Source organism: Argopecten irradians, chromosome 14, assembly GCF_041381155.1.
Source record: "Argopecten irradians isolate NY chromosome 14, Ai_NY, whole genome shotgun sequence".
NCBI classification, from domain to species: domain Eukaryota; kingdom Metazoa; phylum Mollusca; class Bivalvia; order Pectinida; family Pectinidae; genus Argopecten; species Argopecten irradians.
The window spans coordinates 27,730,678-27,748,249 of record NC_091147.1 but is presented as its reverse complement, the minus strand read 5'-3'; the positions used below and the strand labels follow the sequence as shown (position 1 = coordinate 27,748,249).

The 17,572-nt window shown below is 32.8% G+C and overlaps 1 long non-coding RNA gene across 1 annotated transcript; it reads left to right on the top strand.

Annotated features, from left to right (window-relative positions):
* The first annotated feature begins 11,994 nt into the window (after positions 1 to 11,994).
* Positions 11,995 to 13,477, top strand: LOC138307273 (uncharacterized). The gene is made up of 2 exons (XR_011205958.1): positions 11,995 to 12,583; positions 13,261 to 13,477. It is a non-coding gene; the product is annotated as an uncharacterized lncRNA (long non-coding RNA).
* The last annotated feature ends 4,095 nt before the right edge of the window (positions 13,478 to 17,572 follow it).

Here is a 17,572-nt window from a genome sequence, read left to right as displayed (position 1 = left end):
GACGTCAGTTACAACTAAGTATAGAGGAAACCGTTGTTGAAAATATCCGGAAGTGACCTTCTGTCCGACATTCGGGAAATATTTGCTGAGTGAAACAAGCATACTTATGAAATATATTTAGTATGTCGAGCAATAGGATTTTGTGATATCGACACCCCCATACAACTTCATTCATAATTCTGTTTGGTTAGACATACAGGAAATGGAGCGTGGTGCGGACGGAATAAAACGGAAATATCTTAAAAATAATAGTATTTTGCAAATAGAGTGCTTAAAGATTTGTGTTCGCTTTGTAGCATACCGGATAAACTGTAAACGCCATATTTGACAAGTCAGGTTATAGATGAATTAGCTAGTGCTACAAAAAATGTAGCGGCCAGACCGGATCGCTTGTAACAGGAGATTGAAAATAGCAATACCACCCATATGTATTAATCTAACGAGTCAGATCACATGAAATTGTGTGATGGAAAATACCACAATTGTCTCTGTAGACGGAAACCTTAAATTCTAGCCTGATTTTGCGTCTCTTATATAGAGACAAAATTGATTATTTCGTCTGTTTATTCATAGATACTACATACGATAATTAAAATCTTAAACTTATGTCTAGGTATATACGTAGTATACTCCTGGATATTTATCAAATATGGACCTTTTCGAAAAACCAGAACATATCTAATATAAACGAATATCGCATACAGAATCATTAATATACCTCACTTATAGATAACTGTTACTGATTTGTCACCCTCGGGAAATAAGACATTATTTGGGTTAACAAATCCTTATATCTCCCCATCGCCATGACAATAACTGTATATACATTTATTGTTATAGTTATGGTGTAACATTTTCACCTAAGACATAATACAGGTGAACAGGTATGGTGAATTTGTTGAGATATTGATTTTTCAAAAATATTTTTAGTTTGCCTTTGGCATAGCCTTGTCAGAATTTGAGTGTAAACTTCATAAATCCTGTTAACTACATGAATGTATTACCGATGAAAGCATTCAGACTTCAAATGATTCCAGCGTGATAAAGGATGGTGAGTCGAATATTCAGTGATGTTAATATTTACGTATAATACCTTTTCATCCCGTCTATAGCATTTTCTACCCAATACAGATCAAAACGCATGCATCTTAGTAGCAATGCTTTGTATAACCTTACTAATAACTTCAGTATGTGTTTGAAGAAACTTGTAAAGCTATTACAAATACAATTATTTTCTTTCTGGTAGTCATATTGACTAGGCAGTGAGAATGAGTAGGAGTAAATCTGAGCTAAACGATAAGGTATTTCATAGAAAATGTCAAAGTCTATCGATCCTAATCGAATAATAAAGAATTACACATGGCCAAAGCATGTGAGCTTCGACCAATCCTCCTATTTCTTGCGGTTTGAATATATTTTTTTCTAAACTAAAAATGATATAAAGTATGAATAATTCAATTTTGCTTATACCAGCATTTATATTGGCTTAAAATCACCTTCATCAGTCAATTAATGAAAAAAAAAGTTGTCTTTGTGATTTTGAAATAGAAATTCAGGATTTCATAATAGTACATTAAACTGAACATATATATGTCGGTAGTCTTAGCTGATGTCCGATAAGTAAGTGGTTTGGGTGTCTCACATGGTACCAAAGGCCTTGTTTTCCATGTTGCGTTTGGAATGGTATCCGACAACCTACTACTATTCTCGTCATATTACAGAGTTAGCTCCCTTGCGGGTAGGTATCCATTGTGACGTCATTACTTTGGGAGCGCAATTCACGTGGTTTTCTCCGAAAACTTTTATATTACACTCGCAAACACATGACGTCACAATCAATATCTACCAGCAAGGGCAGATAACTTTGTAATATGCAAATACAGAATATTTTCATCTAAATGTTAATATTAGTGATACTTCAGGCAGCGATCATTGTTAGTAGTTTTCCACTACAAGTTATCTCAACCAACAACAGTATAAAAGTATATCATGTAGCCGGTCATTTCCGCGGGTCAATTCTTTTTTTGGCAAATTGAACTAAAAACGAGGAAATTAAACTTTGCCGTTTCATATTTTCGCAATCTGGCTTCAAGGATATTTATAAATCATAAACTATTTCTCAATATTTCACGGATCAAATATTCGCAATCATAGCAATGCCTCGCAAAATTAAAGTATATCATTCCCGCGTATATAACCAACTATACGATACCAGTTAAAATCACATAATATCGAACATCCAACTTTAGATTTGCAATTACTTATAGTGTAAAAAGTCATTAAATAAAGCAATGAATAAAATAGGTCAAAGAAGGTCAGGTATAAGTAATGCAATATACATGTATATGAACCGAAAAAAAGAAATATTTCATATTTGCAAATACCATTAATGATATGGTTTTCGCAAGCAACAGTGTACCCTACACATAGGATTTTTCACCTCTGTTAGTCATTCAATCACTGTAATTTCAGGAAGAAATTTTGAATGTTCGCGCTAATTTAAAGAAATTATGTAATGTATCAATCGTTCTTCTATTAGTTAGAAATTTGTTTGCCTGGAGAGTAAATAAAAAACATATATTTATTTTCTATTTTCATAATACAAGATCGATGCATAAAGATCAATCACCATACACACACATACACACCCCCTCCCACACTCATACAAAACGGTTCTTAAATCCTTTTCCATCACTATTTTTGGTATAAATGCAACATGCACTTAAAACTTTTAAAAAATATGTCATCATAATGTATTATATAGATATACAATGGATAGAGAAAATATGCAAATAGTTCTAAATAATTGTAATAAACATGTCCTTAGATCACTAATAATAAAGACAAAATATGTTATAGATATTCAGGTAATATAAATTATTATAATTTTTTAAGGCATTTGCTTCAAACAAATAGCGGTTAACACGTAAGAAGTTTGTTAATACCACTATCCTCGTCTGCGCTAAGTAATAAATCGCTTAGTCAGGATAAGTGTATGTCTCAGGTTCTGGCTTGGTGGCAATATGTGACAGTCAGTGAATGTCTGCCCTACTTTGTACATTATGAAGTAGTGTCTATTTCTGAAGCCTTGAGCTGTATAAATGTAAATTTGGCATGAATCAGCTGTGAGGGTCATTAAGTACATATATATTAATGAACTATCCTACGGACAGTCGACAGGTGTGTGGCTTGTTATAAAACAAAGATTCCCTATATGTCTCTAACACTGATACGTAAGCATACAAATTCTCAGACGTCATTATGCAGAATTGTGCTAAGTAGTTGTCATTATCGTGCAATTTGGCATTTAACAATCGGTAATCGTCCAATGTAACGCAAATCTGATTGCGATGCACGCGTTTATTTATGCATACGTTGTCATTAAATATCCATAAATTGGTTTTCATTACTATTTAGGGATTGGAAAATTTGAGTGACTTTTAAAGTCCATGAATATTCCGTAATCGTGTTTGTGTGGTATACTATTATCGACGATATAGATTTACAGAAATAATCAACATTTTCAATGTGTATAATCCATTGTATTTACGAAACTATACAGTTTTAAGGACGGTACAATTTTCACCTAATGTCGACAACACGTGTACAGCCATAGTGAATTGTTATTGCAAAATAAAATGACTTAATTAGGCGACAACCCACCGACCATCACGTTTTTGCCTAGTAAAATTACGAGACATCTCACCGCACGTCACCTTTTCGCCTAATTGTGCTAGGAGGGAAAACGCCATTCGGCGGGATGTCGCCTAATTTTGCTAAGGAAAACCACGGCGTTCGGCGGGATTTCGCCTAATTTTGCTAGGGAAAAAACACGCCGTTCGGCGGAATGTCGCCTAATTTTGCTAGGGGAAAACATGCCGTTTGTCGGGATGTCGCCTAATTTTGCTACGGGAAAACATGCTGTTCGGCAGGATATTGCTTAATTTTGCCAGGGAAAAACACGCCGTTCGGCGGGATGTCGCCTAATTTTGCTAGGGGAAAACATGCTGTTCGGCAGGATGTTGCCTAATTTTGCTAGGGGAAAACATGCCGTTCGGCAGGATGTTGCCTAATTTTGCTAGGGGAAAACATGCCGTTCGGCAGGATGTTACCTAATTTTGCTAGGAAAAAACACGCCGTTCGGCGAAATGTCGCCTAATTTTGTTAGGGAAAAACACGCCATTCGGTGGGGTGACTCCTAATCTAACGAGGCACAAAGACAAAAAGGCATAGCGAGTCACACGAAAAGTGATATTTTAAACATTCTTAAACAGTTTTTTCGTGTAAATAATCTTTTTTCGTATTTTTGCGTTGATTTTCAAGGCGACTAACCCATTGGACGGCGAGCTTTAGCCTAAGAAACGACGAGAAAAACGGCCAAATGGCACACATCAGCCACCATAATTTCCTGATGTTCCATCCCTTTGACATCGCCTACATTCCAGGAACGTGCCGGTAAGCGTTCAGTATAATGAATAGTATATAATGGTCAGTATATCTTCGTCCTTTAGAGGTTTTCAGTCATGTGTAAAATAAATGTAATGATGCCATGACAGATACGATTTATGTGCCCATTCCCACTGTATCTACAAAGTCTGACAGTGACATGTCTACCTATAAACGAAAATAGACCGGTCTTAATAGTAAACCTCGGATTTCTTTCAGTCAAGTATATATTGAAAATATGCCTGCTTTGAAGAAAGCGCACTTGAACGCAAACAGTGTATGTCATTTCAACTGTTTTTACTCAATCTTAAAACACATTAAGTATAACTCATTTTATTCTTGTGTTATTATTTGTATGATCAATTTTTTTGTTCACTCGAACATGATTAATGAAAAAAGTCTCGACTTCAAAAAAGATATAACGAGAAAGAAAAATCAAAATCTTTATTTTGTCTTGAGACACGGTGAAGTTAAAGGCTGCAACAACCTCCAGAAAGAGAAAAGAGAAAATATTCTATTGTTGAAGGTTGATTTTTTTTCTTCAGTTACGCTTACTTGTACTCCACATTCTTATCCATACGAAATATTATCAACTCGAATTGTTTGCATAAGGAATTCTTTGAGTATTTGTGTTTTATAGAAATCGATGCGTATTTTGAACTAAGTTATGCTTATTTAAAACTTTGTTTTCATTCAGCTAACAAAACCTATAAGCCATACTCAATATACATTGCATTCCACATAATAATATACACATATATGGCCATGATGCATCATTTGTAATAATTAAAATTCCAGTAAAAATTAACCACTTTTTTAAAAGAAAGATGTGGCAGTACGATAATGCTAATGTTGAAGACCTAACGACCACGTTAATCAGTATCCCGTGGTTTGATATTTTGAACAATATGTCAAATGTTAATCAAATGTGTAGGTTTTTTACTGAAACATTTCTTGGTGCTATAAATAAATGTATTCCTTGTAGAGAAATTCTGGTCAGAGATACAGACAAACCGTGGATGAATAGCCTCCTCAGACTCTATATGAGAAAGAGAGATAGACTTAAAGAAATATTTTTTAACCATAGGACAGATCGAAATAGGAGTATTTATAAGCATATGAGAAATAAAGTGAATAACATGATAAAAAGGGCAAAAGAAATTTTCTACGATAATATTGATACAGGGATAGATAATTACAATAACAATCCCAAGATATATTGGAAACTTCTTAGAAATATACTTATAGGATAGAAGAACACAAGAGATATCCCCGTTATTGGACTGTACCGCTAACGAAATGATATATGATAACGACAGTAAATGTGAACTTTTAAATAATTATTTTAGCTCTGTTTCCAACTTACCGGCAAATGAATTAAATGAAGATTTACCATTATTTGATAGTCGTACTAGCTCTGTTTTATCTGAAATAAATATTGCTCCCAGTGAAATCTTAGACATCATAGATATATCAAATGTTTAAAAAGCGTCAGGCCCTGACGGTATAAGTCATAAAATGTTGAAGTTGGCCTCAAATGAAGTTTGTGTGACTCTGTCTATTATATTTAATTATTCCCTTTCGTCTTGTGTATATCCTGACGCATGGAAAATTGCTCATGTTATGCCTATTTTTAAATCTAATGACCCCAGCATTGTGTCTTATTACAGACCAATATCTCTTCTAAGCTGTATAGGTAAATTATTTGAGCGTGTAGTATATAAATACATCTATAATTTCATGATTGATAATGACTTAATCTATAAATACCAGGCAGGATTTTTATCCATGCATTCTACCTCACATCAGCTTATTGAAATCTACCACTCAATAATTACCTCCTTAGAAAAGTACGAACATTCCATTTTAATATTTTGTGATTTTTCGAAGGCTTTCGACAGGGTATGGCATAAGGGTCTCATACATAAGCTGAACAATTACGGTATATCAGGTCAACTTCTTCGATGGATAAGTGACTGCTTGTGAAACAAAAAACAAGCGGTTTTTGTAAAACAATCATTATCTTCTTTTAAAACAATACTTGCTGGTGTTCCTCAAGGTTCTGTATTCGGACCCTTGTTTTTCCTGATATACATTAATGATATCTCTTGCAGTCTTGCTTCTCTAACTAGGCTCTTTGCAGACGATACCTCACTCTCTTACTCATCCTCGAACTTACTTCTAATCGAGAATGAAGCACAATCGGACTTTCCCATATAACCCGTCCCTTACTTTCGATAACACTTTCATTCATTTTCATTCGGTGTTATTATAACTAACGACTGTAAGTGGAAGTAACTAAATACATAGCAACTCTACTCAAACTTAAACTTATTCTAAAAAGATATAACTTGGAAAACTGTATCTCACTTATATACGACCTTTGCTTGAGTATGCGTGTGAAGTATGGGCAACTACGGAGTAAATAATTCTTTAAAACTAGAAAATATTCAGTTAGAAGCGGCAAGGATTGTTACAGGGCTTCCAGTTTTTACTAAAACTGAGTTTTTATACCGTGAAACCGGTTGGCTGCCACTTTCTAAGAGACGAAAAGCTTGTAAACTTTCGATGTTATATTCAATAGTCCATGGTATGGCACCAAGTTTCCTCATATATATATATTGCCTGATGATATTGGTAATTTAACACCTTATAACTTACGAAATGCATATCAATTAAGAGAACACTACTATTGTTTACAATTATCTCAAAGTTCATTTTTCCTTCTACTATACATCTTTGGAATGATTTAGACCATAACATTAGAAATTCTCCTTCCATAAATTCTTTTAAACTCAATAAAGTGAAATCCCCGAAAACAAATACAAACTTTAATTTTCCTTTTTCAACATATGGACCAAGAAAACCTAATATCCTCCACTGTCGTCTAAGAAACCGAGCAAGTTCCCTAAAATATGACCTTTTTAAAGAAAATCTTACCGAATCGCATATTGTCAGTGTTGACATCCTGTGAGGATAGCTATCACTTCTTTATTGTTTGTCCTCTGTATGCCAATCATCCAGCAATTCTCAACACTGATTTATCATGGTACGAAGGCTCCATTAACGCTGATATTCTATGCAAAGGTGATCTTAACATTTCAATCATCAATAACATGAAAATTGCAAAAGCTGTACAGCAATTCCTGATAAGAACGGGTAGATTCGATTAATCGACACTCTCTCTCTCACACACACACTCTCTCTCTCCCCTCTCTCTCTCTCTCTTTCGCTCTCTTACTTATTTCCAATATCATCACAAATTGTCAAGATTTTTTCCCCATTTTTCATCGCTTGTTTTATATATTATAATGGTATCACACGAATACTAAGAGTACAAATCAATTTCTTAACCCAATGAATGGGATTAATCTCTATCTTTCTCCCTCTCTCTTACTAGTTTAATGTTCTTGGTGTTTTATGTGAATTCATACTATTTTGTTCCATGTAATCACGTGACTATTCATTTATGTATGTTTATATTTTCTATATTTCAGGAGAAGTCCCATATAAGTTGGAAAAACTTAATGACTTATCCTTTTATCATTTTATTTCAATAAAATATGTTTAAACTAAATATATCAACGAGCATCGCGTATGTATAATCAACAAAGTGATTAAAGTTATTTATGTAAATATATAATCTGTTCTTAGAATCGATCTTCGCCATCGTCTGTACTTAAATGCATTAATTAAAACATATCACACAAATAACTTCTTATGATAATGTAGACTCCTTACGTTTGGTATCATACATAGAGTCGTTGTTATTTAAATGATTAATCAATCTGACGATACTTGTGAAAGAATACTGTAAATGTAATTTAGAAGTCTGAATATTTTAAATATAGAAGTCACCAGATGTTACCCGTTAGATTATTCAAGCTTTATATAACACTTATAAAGGAAGATTGTACAATAAAAAGTCAATTTTACCCATAAGTAATTCAATTCGAGCTCTTAGTAATTATCTAAAAATATATTGAAACATTTCAGCAAAAAATCATAGAACCATAATTATGCTATAAATTTTGTCATTACACTTAATATTTTCTATGCTACGTCCTGTGGTTAATTCCAATCCCTTTACTCTTATGTGTGTATGTTATATTGTACTTTCGTTTTCATGGTATTCATACTATCCCACTTAGCTCCCATTCAACGGTGTCAAATTTCTATGTGGCTTTACACAATTTGCAACCAAATATATATGCAGTTTTCATTGGTTGTTGCGAATCTTTACGGATATAGACATACTTTAATGACTAAATAGATATGCAATTACAATTTGTGATGAATATGATTAGAATTTAAAGCGTTTAAAATTAAAAAAATAAGAATGAACGAAGAGATCAATACCTTGCATCACGCAATTCATGATTGTATTAAATAAACCATGTGATATATAATTATACAAGCACACAAACTACCATTCGCCCATTGTCAGCAGTTCAACTAATCAAAAGATCTGCACAATAGGTCTTGTACCTATAGTTGATTGAATAACATATGTTACTTTTTGCATTCTACATTTTTATTTACAATGTCAGTGATACACTCTCTTTTTATATGTTTATTTTGTTCTTTTCTATTATCAATATCTGGTTATTTCTAACAAGACATACCTTTTTTATATGTTATTAACTACTTGTCCAATAACTGAAAATTCTGAACATGGCATATTTTCAGTTGTGCTTTTTAAACAAAAACTAATTTCAAATATGAATGTCTCTTCTCATTGCAATACGCAACTCATATGAACACAGTTATGTGGTCTTCAGTCAAATGTATTTATATTCACATGACCCCCTAAGATCGCACATGAAGAACAATTTAAAACCAAATTGTTAATGTTTATGAGCTCTATCTGCGCTAGTGACTAATTCTGCCATTAAAAAAATAGGACCTTTTCGTAGATTGCATAAATTTGCGTTGAACTTAAGTCTAAGAGAGGGGTCGCTTGGGTGAAAATTACCCTTTCAATGTGTATTTTTTATCTGAGCGTTTTTGTAAAATATATCAAACATGATGTGTATATAATGTGTTTTGTATGTGTTACAAATCTATCTGTACTCGGAAAAATATAGATCTTTCTATTGACGTCATCAAGTGTCACTTGCAGGTCATTAGATTTTAGAATACAATAGGGAAAGTAATTTCCGTCCGGTACTAGAAAACTATGCCAATAGATACCCGGGTATAATGTACATCGTGATGTGATCTCACTATACACCAGGGTATTACAGGCGGCCGATATAATCTACTATCAGATATATGTGATTGTTGAAGTCTTCCATACAACATATCAAATGACAGTGAAAGTACACCTGGTACATAGATGAATACACCCTGTGTGACCTAGTGCATGTAGCGCACACGTACTTTAAAGTGAGTTTTCAAATAAGTTTATGGTAGTCTTAACATAATATGTTTTCCAATAAAGCTCTTTTAGAGCACATTAATCTATTAATGTGGTTAGAAAATGACAATAAACATATCACGTTATGAAGATGTAAATATTTTTTCATTTCATTTTTTTTTATTATTTACCAACCCATCTTCATAATTATGCATGCACACACGTCTTTATCTGTCGAAATGTAACCAGAAATACTATTATTTTTTTACATTCTGTACTTATAAGTGTTGATTTTGCTGTGCGTTTTATCGATTAAGAATGTTTTAACTCGAATTTCTAAACAAAAATAATAAATCACAACATATATGCGATATAACGTAAACTTATGAGAAAACTCATCAGATACTTACAAACCAATAATTATGTATTTCTGACTGATAAAGACTGAAACCACTGATACATTGTATAATAAGTACAAAATGTAGATTACAAATGTTGCAGAGCGAGTTTTGAAAAAACTGAAATAGACAAATGTACTCTATTAAAGATGCTCCACCGCCGACAGAGCATAAATGATATTCATCATTCGAACAATAATTTGTGTTTAATCGTGTATATATATGCCTAATTAACACAAAAAAATAATATCAAATAATTTATTTCGCCTTTGGTCATGCGCAATCAGTACTTCATTTCATATAAAATATAGTGCCACGGAATTTTTTCGGGGTGCAATTAATTATTTTTCATATTTTTAACTTGAAGTAAAATTAGAAGCTCAAACTTTTCAATGGCGGTAATGGTGTAAAGTAAGTAACTTTTGTAACAGAAGAAAAATACTAAATCGTCTGCTTCTGTTTTTGATAGTAAAAAAATACCAGTTGTTAGCGGTTGAGCATCTTTAATGAAAAGTGAATTTTGCTTCAAACATAAATCACTGGTTTTCAAACGGTTGATTTATAAAGAAATGAAATACACACGTCAAAATCAGTCTTCGTGCAGTTGAATTGTATCAATGTGAATATTTTCTGAGCATGCGCACCATTATCACCCTAACGGTGGTGATCATGAGGAAATAAAGTCGTGACAACATGGGGTCATAATATAGACCGTCATACAATGAGGTGAACACCGATAGTGTTTGATGTATAACGACGTGTGTGTGTGATTACAACATATAACCGTAAGACTATTGCGATTTTATTGGTTTTTATTGATTTATCTTTAATAATATACATAACGAATGATTTCAGTTTTCTACATTGCGATCTATTTGATATTAATTTGACTATATCTCAGGCAGCATTGAACAACAAGGAGTTGGATCTGCTGTCGGATGTCACCATCGCCAATGATGGTGCCCTCCCCAACATACATACGAAAGTCACAACACAAACACATTACAGTCTCCCAAAACACGCAGGCATTCGACATGCAACGTCTTGCATGCACGGATAAGCCATCATTAAATGACCCTAGCTGTTAATAGGACGTTCATCTAATTGACCAATCAACTGCAGTTTACTTTATCACTGCCAAATTTCTCATTTAAACCTATGTACTGTTGTAATAGTTATTGACTACATCATCATTGGTTGTGTAAAATAACGTCTACAAATGTAGATAAAAGATAATAACAAGAAATATGATTGTATTTACTCTTTTTGTCCTTAATAAGAAATATCAGATAAATTGTGTTATTACATTGTTAACCAACTAAAATGAGAAAAACATTATTTTTCTTCTTACCTGTATGATTATTTTATAACTTTGAATGGGAGAGATTATTTGAATAAATTGAAAGAATGCTTAAAAAAAGAAAAAGAAATTTTCGTGTTCACAATAACGTATATACAACATTACAATGTATACACAACGTGACAAAATAAACATCCAACCCCGATCTGGCAATCGTCAGTGTCATGAAGAAAAGCTAATCAACCGAGCAACGTGTTGCGTGTTTTCTTTTTTGTTATGATTCTACGTAGAATATCCTGTTCCGTATTTAGACAATAGGAATAAATATGTATTATCCAATCCATGCTGTTGTTTGTCAGGAAAATAACGTTTAATTGTTTTCCTTCCTGTTTCCATTTTTACATTTGCGGGGTATGTCACGTACGATGTATCGTGTTTCTTAACACCCCATATTACCAAGGCCGCCGCCCTATTTCATTTTCTGTAATGTAAAAAAAATAACCGTTTGAATTATGTTAGAATTACGTCTTTGTCCCATAAATAACATCCGTTTAAAATAGGATGCAGAATATCTAATGGGTAATAGAATACGTTTCATTTTATCATTTTATTTTAATAGATGATTTGCATTTCTCAATGATATAAGCGGCAAATTTGTAATGACGTAAGGAACACCTGACAAAATCGCGTGCCTGACAGCTGTTGTCAAAATGGCGAAGCACTGTCGTTTGGACAACTTAAGAAGCGACAATCGCTTGAAGAATTTGGATTTTATGTAAAGCGTGATATTACATATTTTCCTCAGTGTAAAATATATGAAGATTGATGCAGATTATGCATGGATATTCTTATACGGGCGAAAAAACTAGTGTTGGCAATGTAAACAATCGCACGTTCAACAGGTCAATGTACAGCTGATACGTCTGCAGCATGCATGTTGTCTGTTGGTTCATCGAATAACTACACTAACCCTTTGTCAGCAACATGTTCAGCTTTTAGGACTTGAAAGGAATTGAGTAAGACCACATCCGAAGAATGCTATACAGAACCAGTGACGAAGAAACGTAATATAATGTACATGTAAGTTACTGTACTGTATACGTGTACATGTACATTGTGTATTTAGTGCTAACATGGTGAAGGCGTCAAGCATAGACGTTTATAACCAGATATAGGAAAAAGTTTGCTGTTTCACAAATGACTTGAAATATGATAAATGAAGTAAATTATGCATGTAGGCAAGCCTATACTGTCAAATTTGTATTAGGCATAGAATTTTATTAAATCATTAACTATTTCTTAGAAATCATCTGATTATCATTTAGGTTCAAACAATTATCATAAAAATTCCAGGTAAATATAAGATACTGCCACCTCCAAACAATTACTTTGACCAGTGTAAATTCCAAACTTTTCTTAGAGTAATGAGAAGTATCCAATATTATACATGTAGTCAATAGTAATTATTTAAAATTTTTAAAAAAATATGCATGTAATTGTGACAGAAATATTTTATATTGTTACAGATGAAACATAAAAGCACCTGCAAGAGTATAAGACAAGTTAAAGCTTTTAAAGTTTAATATTTTGTGTAGATTGTCAAGTCCAGTTTTTTATCAATAACAATATTATATTTACATGTATACTACAGAACTAAAGATCATTTGTATTAAATGACAAATGATCTTCTGTCAATAAATGACATATTACCTTAGTCAAAGTGTAACAATTAATCACATGCTTATTTTTAATTACAGGAAGCTAATCATGGAAAACTTTGATGTGATAGCAGTTCTTAAATCAAAAGGACATACATGTACATGCATATGAGGAAAGGACTGGATTAAAAGAATGGACATCATAACTTATGGACAGAGAGAAATTTTATACAAATGCATTGTAGATACACTACAAATGTAATCCAGTATTTTTATTAAAATGTGTTTAAAGTGAAAAATACAAGTTATGACAGCACTTTGTTGTTTTATTTGTATTCCAAACTTTATGAGCTACATGTAGCCTGTATTCCCTTCATTTGAGTCAGTCGAAATGTCCCGGATTCCAGCTCCTTGTCCCTTTCCTACCCAAGAAATGGAAACAGTGTCCATTGACACTGATAGTGATAGTGATAGTGATAATTGTCTTTATGTAGTTCCCTTGCATCAGATGTGTATACAGTAATAACTGAACAGTCTTTAAACAGAAATGCAATGTTCAGGGTTTCTTTCAAAAGAATAATATGGACAGTCTATACAAATGTATATGAATCTTTTAAAGGTATTATTGAAAGTTACACTCTGCCACCCTCGATACTCCAGGGTTTAAGACACGGACATCCTATCCACCCCTGAACTATCCCATTATAAACAGGAGGCAGTTCATTAGAATAAAACTGGCCAATCACAGGTCTGCAGAGAAATCCTTTGATTTCAGAGAGTGAGCGATGTCCAACTTCAAAGCCACAGTCAACCACAGTGTACCATTATTAGATTATTTTGATGTACAAGATCATCAAAGGATCAAATTACCTGTGTCTTCTGTTACCTTCATTTTTGCTATGCCATAGCCTAAGGGTGGATATAATGTCAGTAGATAGTAACCCCTGGAGTATTGAGGATACACCTCTGCAGGATCATTTAGTTTTGTAAACTTAGATTAAAATATGGTGTTACAAAATATGTTTCATATTAAGATAATTTAAGATAACTAATAACAGATTTCTATGAAGTGGCACACATGCTTTTGAGAGCAATATTGAACATGCAACCATTGATAGTGGGGTTTTTATTCAGTTTTTATAATGGTAAAATTACTGCCATTACCTTTATTCTCTTCTTGAGAATAAATTATTAATAAATAGATTTAACACACATAAGAAATTCTAATAATTTTATTTGCTCAAAGTTTTCAATTTTGCACAGTGCAGCACTGCAGGACAAAAAGCACTCACAGTCTGACCTGCAAACACAAGAGTTTCTTCAATATTCTCTAGATGCAAAAATATAATTTGAGATTAATGAAATATCATTTAAATTTCTTTTCATAATTTTCCATTCAGCTTTAAGTGTTCAACAGTTTCTAGTGGATATAATGACAGTGAAAATAACCTCTGGAGTATCAAGGATGCAGTCTCCCATGTTATGAATATGTCATTGTTCTGTAGTAGAAGGGGAAATATACATGGCTAGTAAGAGGCTGAACTTAATACATCTACCACCTCAGTTAAGGTTCACTGATCTGGACCTGGACCATCCAAAAACATACAATCATTTTATTACAATAAAAAGAATAGTGATGATGCATTTGTGTTTCTTCGGATGGGAACAGGTAACAAGACATTCAAACCTTATACAGGTGAAGATCTGATTTAATGTAAAGTATATACATGTAACATGTGTATATACAAAAAAAGTCTGGAGTTATTCTTGTTTTATTGCACTGTATAAATATTAGAGTTAAATTCTATCTTTTTTACCTCATTAATATGCTATTCACAAATAAATTTTGTTATAGGTTGACTGCTTTGCAATCTTAAGATTTAGTGGTAACTATTTTATCAAACAGCTGCAATGATATCAAAAGTCAAGTTCTGACATCTTATTCTTAATCTCTGTTAAATCTGAAAATCTTTGAAAAGAGAGTATGAAATTGCACAAAATATTAAATAAATGAAAAGCCTGAATGTAACTAGAATGACTGTTTGTTTCAATGTTAGCATATTAAAGCTTTGATCATACTCTATTGCTTTCTTATCAAAATCCAAAAAGGAAGGGATTGATCATTACATGTATTTTGCCTTATGTTTGTTTACAGATTTACATGGAGAAAACTGAATATACAGTATATTATTTGGTTTGTTAATAAAATTGAATATTTAGTCTCAAATAAATCCATCAGTATTTCAAATTCAATAAATGTTATTGACTCATAGATATTAGACATTGGCCTATGGCTGTCAAGAAAAAGCTTTATCCTCTCCAATTTGTATAATTGTGGTTTTCAGTTTCATTGCTGCTCACAAGAAACATTTGAATGGATCATCAAATAGACAACCAGAAGACTGATTTCACTTCTTAAAAACATTTGAAGTGTCATCATAATTGTCCCAAGTAAACCAAATAAGATTCATGTATATTTACATGTACATACATTCTATATACATGGTACATGTATAAATATTTACCGGTAATGTTTCATAAAATGAAAGGAAGACAAGTAGATTTCTTTAAATATCTGCTTAAGTAATACTCTCTCTCATTCTACACAGTATTCCCTTAATGTGAAACTCATGTGTAACTCACCAGAGCAAACTTAGTACACTTTACTTATACTGACTAAAGTAGACCTAGTGCATTAGCAATCTGTTTCTATTTGCAAAGAAATGTTCATCATACAATGTATTTAAATTGACTGTGTTGTCAAAACATGTACTTAATGTTTCTGGTGTTAAATAGGTATTAAATATACCGGACATGTATATTATGTATAACTTTAATGTGCATATGTATACATGTACATTGCCTCCCGTAATGTAGGGGGGCCTAAGTGTACGTGTTGTACATGTACTTTTGATCAATGGATTTATTATTTTTATTTCAATGGCGGTAACTACAGACACAGAGATTGGTCCACAATTATTTCTCAATAATCTTTCATATATAAACTGTCAGTATAATCAGGTTTCATAATTCATATGGAAAATTGAGGATTTTTAACATTTTTCAATCTGCGTTCCGTACAAACAGCTGACAAATGGATGATCAGAGTGTGTAAATATAACATTGCATTGAAGCGACGAGTTACCCTTATATTTCATCTGTGACTGTTTCAGAAATAAGAAAATAGTATAAAAATACCTTATTCAAGCACTTATTATCTTATCATGAGTTGTCACGCCGATATTTACACCAAAAACAACGCGTTTCGTCGTGTTGACATCGGTAACAAATGTGTCAGGTAATAGACAGGAAGTGCCGTTTTTGTCAGGTGTTCCTTACGTCATTACAAAATATGCCGCTTACATCACTGAGAAATGCAAATGGTCTATTACAATGTACATGTATTTGAACTTTTTTCACATCTCGCGAAATTCGTTTCGTTATTTTGTACAATTTGATGTAAAAGGAAAATGTTAATCAGTTGGTATCGTATGAAGGTCCGCAATTAATGAAAACACCAACAAAAAGATGAACATATTTAAAAATACATATATATATATATGTTGAACACAGATGTTGTTTTCTGGCATTTCATCATCCTCGATACTCTAGGGGTGCGATCACTTACGATCTCTACATCCCCGGACTATCTAATAGTAAATCTGGAGACAACAGAACAGGTAATTTAGTCCTTTGATGTACATCAAAAGAGCCGTACAGTGTGGTTGACGTGTGGCTTGAGGTTGAACATCGCGCTCTCTGGAGTTTTGAAAGGAAATTGTTGCTGGATTCGTTTAGATGTTTTCCTCTGAGCTACCTTCAGTTTTACCATGATTGCATTTTACTAGACAATTAAGTAACCGTTATGACAATTTGGTTATAATTCCTATGTCAATAGCAAATGTCGACGAAATGGATAGTTATCAGCAAATCATAACAAAGACCTGATAATCCGTTCTTTCTTTTTTCTAGGTTGAGCATCTGTAACAACACTACCAGTTTGTGGTGAAAGGGCTGAAGAGTAGCTCTAAGATGGCGCATTGCTTGACAGAAATCTTTTCTTTTTCTTTTAAAACTCTGTAGTAGTATATGTTTGTAGAAGTTTTTAATTGGGATTCTAGATGTGATGCAGGCCGTGTTTTTTATATATATATATATTTATCTGTTGTTCTTCCTTCATCAATAATAACGTCGTTTTCATTTAATATTTTGTATCGCGATTTTCATCTTCTTTATTTCTGGCAGTAACGAAAACAAATACATTTATAGTAAGTTTAATGCTACTAATGTACTAAACTTACAATATAAAAGTAAGCAATGGTATCTACAGTATTACACATGTCTATTAATCTAAGTGTTAACGTTTAATGATACGGCTCTATTTTGAAGAGACGAATCGACAAGACGATGA